The sequence below is a fragment of the Rhincodon typus genome, chromosome 15, assembly GCF_021869965.1.
Source record: "Rhincodon typus isolate 14 chromosome 15, sRhiTyp1.1, whole genome shotgun sequence".
In the NCBI taxonomy this organism is placed as follows: Eukaryota; Metazoa; Chordata; class Chondrichthyes; order Orectolobiformes; family Rhincodontidae; genus Rhincodon; species Rhincodon typus.
The window spans coordinates 4,045,622-4,052,204 of NC_063346.1; the positions used below are offsets into that span (position 1 = coordinate 4,045,622).

The window sequence follows — 6,583 nt, forward strand, 5'->3', positions numbered from 1 at the left end:
GAGATCTTGCTGTCGAATTTCACTAGTGACAGTGACTGTGTCTCAAAAGCTCTTCGTTAACAACAAAGCGTTTTGGAATGTACAGTGGTCATGAAAGATTTTGAAAATACAGTTTCATTTAGCAATTGAGAATCCTGGAAAGGGCCGATTTATTGAAAGGATAGTTTATCTATAAAATGTGAAGAAGTTTAAATGTGACTTTACACAAAGGCGGGGCCAAGTGTAGGGATTGGGATTTAAATAGTTAGATGGGTATTTTAGATGCGATGAGCCAAAGCGTGTTGTTCTGTGCTGTTACACCTCTATGACTCTCTGACTAAAGACAGGTACAAATCTGTATGCAATCCAAGTGCTTTTTGTCAGAAAGAACAGCAGAAGGCCGTTCGGCCCCTTGAGACTGTTCTACTATTCAACTAGATCATGGCTAGTCCCAGCCACCCACCCTGACTCCATATCCCTCCAGTCCCTGAGCCAACAAAAGTACTGCTCACACGGAGTTACTTTCAACGTGGATACCTGGGTGGGTGGGTGTGCGTTTTATCCCAACAAGGCCCACCCAGGGGAGACGTTCAGTCTTTAGCTGAGGAAAGCGGTTCGAGTCTCCCTTCACGGGAAATTACTGCCTGTGTTTGTAACACAGGGCGACTGATGTTGGGAGAGAGAGCTGGGGCGGACCTCTGACGGCAGAAGGCAAACATTGTTTGCTGTCGCGTTTTAGCAGCGTTGGCTGGGTCTGGTTATGAAGCTGAGGGATATCTCCTATTTGTGAGAGAGAGAGAGAGAAGGCGAGAGGAGAGTGAATGAGATCCGGAAACTGGGGATGAGGACCGATGGCAGACCGGGACCCAGAAGTGATAGTGTTTAAACGCCGTTTCCTGAAACTCCATCATCATTTGCACCGGCTCCGCTGAATCCTACATTTGCAAAAATATTGATAATATTTAAACACACGTTTCTCCAGCAAATGCAGTCTTATGGATTAAGACCTGGCGCATGGAGATAATCATATACTTCTGTTCAGGTAAGAAGGAACATGACAAATGAATATCCAAAAATATTTTGAATTTGCAGTTTTCCACGAACAGCCCCCGCCCCGGGTAGGGATCGGGGTGGGCTAATACAGGGATTTTTTGTTTCACATCAAGACCATGATTAGTCAGAGTGTTACAATATATTTTAAACAGAAAGAAACTACGTCTGAGGAGCTTGTGGAGGGTTTTTACCAGCATTCACTAAGATACATTGTAATCCTTTCTAAACATTTATATGTCGAACTGAAGCAGAGAATTTGATATTTGTGGAGCCCAGGGAAATGCTGAAATATTCAGTCACTCTCAAAGACTCTTCACAGCGTCTAACCTTCTTAATTTTCCCCTCATTCATTTCTTTTGGGTCACTGCTGTTTTGGGGCCGTCTTTTTCTCTCTCTCTCTCTCGCTTGCTCCTGAGCTGATGTGAACTTAAAGGGACATTTGCCCCATGGTCGGGAGACTTGGATTTTCAGCCTTGTCCTGTTCTCACACAGAGCCTCCCCCCGCCCCGACGACACACACACTGTCCTCCTCCCAGCCTTGCTGCTGGGACTCTGTCAGACAATCCACACAGAGACAGCAAACTGCAAACAGTTAACGTGAAACAGGTCAAAATCCAAATATTTCATTGAAAAGGGGTCATTGTTACTGCACCGAGAGCCAGACAGCTGTCCCAAGAGCAGACACACACATAGGCTCATCTACTCCAACTGGCATTTCACATTTTATTCTGCAGTTCCACACACCACTACTGAGGGAATGGAGGGTCAGTATTCAGGCACTGCCGCACTGTCGGAGGGTCAGTGCTGAGACAGTGCCGCACTGTCGGAGGGTCAGTGCTGAGGGAGTGCCGCACTGTCGGAGGGTCAGTGCTGAGGGAGTGCCGCACTGTCGGATTTTCAGTGCTGAGGGAATGCCGCACTGTCGGAGGGTCAGTGCTGAGGGAGTGCTGCACTGTCGGAGGGTCAGTACTGAGGGAGTGCCCCACTGTCGGAGGGTCAGTACTGAGAGAGAGCCGCACTGTCGGAAGGTCAGTGCTGAGGGAATGCCGCACTGTCGGAGGGTCAGTGCTGAGGGAGCGCCGCACTGTCGGAGGGTCAGTGCTGAGGCAGTGCCGCACTGTCGGAGGGTCAGTGCTGAGAGAGTGCCGCACTGTCGGAGGGTGAGTGCTGAGGGAGTGCCGCACTGTCATTGCTGACCGTCTGACAGTGCTCTGTTCCTTCCAGCATTGTGAACATGCCTTTGTACTTATCCGCTGACATTTCAGCTGTTCCTCAGAACCAATGTCAGCGTAAGCCATTAAACAATTGGCCTCTAACTGATGAACAGGTCAGCCCTCCATTAGTACTGAACCATCAACGTAGTGACACTCTCTCAGTAATGACTCTCCAACAGTTCTGAGCCTTTTTACTGCCAAATGGTCCATACTGAGATGGCATTGCATTGTCAGAGGGTCAACACAGAGGGCGATTTGCCTTGTTGGTGGTTATGTGCTCCAGAAGAAATTTGAACCAGTGCTCATTCAACATAGTGTATCAGAGCCAATGGCATTATTCCAATGAAGCACAGGAGATTAGTCCCTCACCCAGTATCACTGAAATGAGACTACTCAGTAGTTCACAGACTGATTTTTGTCCAAGCTTTCCAGGCACTGACTGACAGACAGATTGCCAGCATTATAAAGAACATTGCATTAACAGAGCACTTTGTTCACTGTGCTGTGTGTGAACATCCTTCAATTGTGAAAAGCACTATACAAATGGAAGCCTTTCAATCGTCTTTTGGCAATGGTATGTCACTCATTAGCCTTATAACTTGTGCATTTTCCGTCCCTGTGTCGTGAGTTTTTTTTATCCACTTGTTGGACATGGGCATCGCTGGCTGGCCCAGCATTTATTGCCTGTCTCTAGTTGCCCTGGAGAAGGTGGTGGAGCTATGGACTTGGCAGAAATGCTCCAAAGTGACCAATTACTGTGCACTCCAATCTATTCCTCCCAGTGATTCTTTTTGAGAATGAACACATTGCCTCAGTTTTCAATGCAAGATTGCAATATTTTTTGCACCAGAGTTTTAACAAATGATCAATGATGTAACATGCAAGCCATTGTGATGGTGCTGGTGTTTATTGTTTTAAGAGCAGGAGACATTCAGCTATCAGTGCCCAATGCAATTTGTGTTGCTATAATGTAGCCATGCGTGGCTTAGTGTGTAATTGCTTTTGCTTTCAAAGGTCTGTTTGAGGCTAATTGCTTAATGGCTTACCCTGACGTCAGTGATGGGCCAGGCTGGCTTTCGCTTTCCTTCCTTCACACTACTTTTTGTTTCATGAGTCGAGGTGCAACCTAGCCTCTCAGCTCCATGTACAAAAAACCCGTTGTATTATTTGAGCACAGGAGTTCTCTCCAACAACGGCACTCCAGTCACATTACCGAAAAAGGCACAATTTATCTTGTCATCATCACATTGCCCATTTGTAGGAGCTTGCTGTGAAAAAATTCACTGTCACGTTTCTACGTTACAACAATGATTGCATTTCAAAACAGTGCTTCCTTGACTGTATAGTGTTTTAAAATGTTCTGGACTTGTGAAAGGTGCTTATGGGAATGCGAGGACTTGAATAGAAATGGTGTGCAGGACATCAGGGAAAGGAAAGGGCAACATGGTGGCTCAGTGGTTAGCACTGTTGCTTCACAGTGCTAGGGACATAGGTTCAATTCCAGCCTTGTCTATGTGGAGTTTGCACATTCTCCCGTGTCTGCGTGGGTTTCTTCCAGGTACTCCAGTTTCCTCCCACAGTCTAAAGATGTGCAGGTTAGGTAGATTAGCCATGAGAAATGCAGGGTTACAGGGACAGAGCAGAGGTGTGAGCCTGGGTGGGATATTCTTCCAAGAGTCAGTGCGGACTTGTTTGGCCAAAAGGCCTGTCCCCACACTGTAGGGATTCTATAAGATCAGCACCAGGTAATAGAATCATCACAGTGTGGAAACAGGCCATTCGACCCAACAAGTCCACACTGCTCCTCCAAATAGTGTCCACCCAGACCCATTCCCCCTATCCTTTACCTGTAACCCTGCATTTCCCATGGCTAACCCACCTATCCCTGAACACTGCAGGCAATTTAGCATGGCCAATCCACCTAACTTGCACATCTTTGGAGTGTGGGAGGAAACCCACGCAGACACAGGGAGAATGCCCAAACTCCACACAGTCAGCTGAGGCTAGAATCGAACCCAGGTCCTTGATGCTGTAAGGCAGCAGTGCTAACCACTGAGCCACCATGAATTGGAGTAGGCTAAGTGGCCTCCTTCTGTGGTTGCCATTTTCAATACTGTGCTATACTCATGTTACTCAACTAAGCTGTGATTTTCTTGTTTTTGTTTTACAGTTAATCTTTTCTATCTACCTCTCATTCTCGGGAGCTCCATCAGGATTGGTCTAGAAGGGAACAACTCTAGCCTCTGTGAGTGACTGGTGAAGTGACTACTTTTACTGACTGTGTAGGGAGAGTGCTTGTGGAAGGGTTTTCCTATTGAACTGAAAAATGTTCAGCATCAGGTAGAGATGAGAACATTCAACAACCCTGACCCTCTCAGCTGTAATGCTCCATCTGCCTAGTTTCTCCACACACTCAGTTCATGCTCAGATCCTGTTAGAAATTGTGCTACAATGTTCTTGCCCCAGAAAGTCATTCCCAAGTTGGATTTAGGTGGAAGCATTCCCTTTGACTTCACTTGCTACCACTCAGTAAGTCAAGGTATATTTTCAGATTCAGACAGTCCAACAGATTTATCTGAAATGACAAGTTTTCAGAGAACTGCTCCTTTGTTGCCTGTGTGCTTCCCTCTACTTCACTTGACAAAGAAGCAGCGCTCCAAAAGCTTATGATTTCAAATAAATCTGTTAGACTATAACTTAGCATTTTGAGACTTCTGACTTTGTCCACCTTTATCCAACACTGACATCTCCACATCATATTTTCAGATGCCAGCTCTATTGGCCGACAACCAGGTATATAGGGGAGGAAGCTCAAGGAGAGGGAGTGGAGGCTGCAAGAGAGAATCAGAATGTGAGAGAAGCTGCAAGGGATTGGACAATGAGGATATCAAATAGAGAGAACAGTTTTCAGTGTGACAACAAAGAAATGCTCAACCAGGAAAACCTGAAATCATGGAGATAATTAAATCCTTGAAATGCATGTGGACCTCTAGCTCAAAGCTGCATATATTCAGGTGCTGGCAGGAAACATAGTGGATGTTATTGTAATGAACGCTGTTAATTGTTAAATTTAAAACTGAGATTCTTGAGATGCAGTAACAATGGTAGTAACTACCCAGTTAAAATCTTCTGGTACCATATCAGTTGCGACCTCACCAGCCTGTGGAAGATAGATTTTGGGTGATGGCTTTTTGTGTGCAGAAATGTATCAGTTGTATTTTAAAAAAAAGTTTCCTTATAAATTTATGCCTGTGTGTTAATCTTTTGTGTCAATCTAAATGTTGTGGCATCCAACGAATTAATGCTTTCTTTGCGGCTTTAAGTTTATTGACTTCTGCTAAAAGTTGTGGATATTGATGAATTCTTCAATTCTGTCTCTGTGAAATGTCCCAAATGTCAACTCAAATACAGGAAATAGTGTCACCACATGACTGCATCACCTGATCAACAAGTTAGTGAGAACCCAAAAGGAGCCTCCAAAATCCAGAAAGTAGCTACCAAAAATCAGAACCTTGTGAAAATCTGAAAAACAGCACCTAAAAAAAATTATGTTTAGCCCTGTTCTCAATTCTGAAGAATGGTGTGTGTGTGTGTGTGTGTGTGTGTGTGTGTGTGGTTTAACATGCAGATGTGTATTTTACTGTGGAGGTACTGATACAATTGGAGCCAGTTCAGTGAGTTAAGAAGTGATAGGTGTGTAGGAGCAAATTTCTGCAGATGATGGAATCTGTACTGAAAACAGAAAATGTTGGAAATCACAGTGCATCAGGCAGCATCCATGGAGACAGAGCAAGCTAACGTTTCAAGTCTAGATGATTCTTCATCACAGTCTGTGCAAGCTGGGTGTATAGGATATGGTGCAACTTAGGACCTAGGCAGCAGAGTTTCGGATGAGCTCAGGTTTGCAAGGTATAATGGATGTAAGGTTGTCCAGAAAAGTATCTTATTAGAGAGAGAGAGAAAGAGCTGATGAGTTTAACATGGGGGTCATTATGCCTCAGGCAAGGTGGAGACATTGGGTTCATCACAGTGACCTCAGCTGAGAGAGGAATTAAATCTACGCTGTTGGTGTCATAAACCAGCACCTCCAAAGTAAAATACATATCTGCATGTTTAAACCATACACACATGCACACACACACACACACGCCTACATACACAGACACATAGACACACACAGACACACATACACATACACACTCACTCACTCACACACACACTCACACATATACACACACACACACCCCTACACACACAGACACACACACACATACACACTCACACACACAGACACAGACACACATACACACACACACACACGCGCACACATACACACA

General features: G+C 45.1%; 1 long non-coding RNA gene across 1 annotated transcript; it reads left to right on the forward strand.

Annotated features, from left to right (window-relative positions):
- The first annotated feature begins 594 nt into the window (after positions 1–594).
- LOC125484949 lies at positions 595–5,492 on the forward strand. Its single transcript, XR_007263734.1, has 3 exons — positions 595–1,021; positions 4,417–4,491; positions 5,013–5,492. It is a non-coding gene; the product is annotated as an uncharacterized LOC125484949 (long non-coding RNA).
- Positions 5,493–6,583: the final 1,091 nt, after the last annotated feature.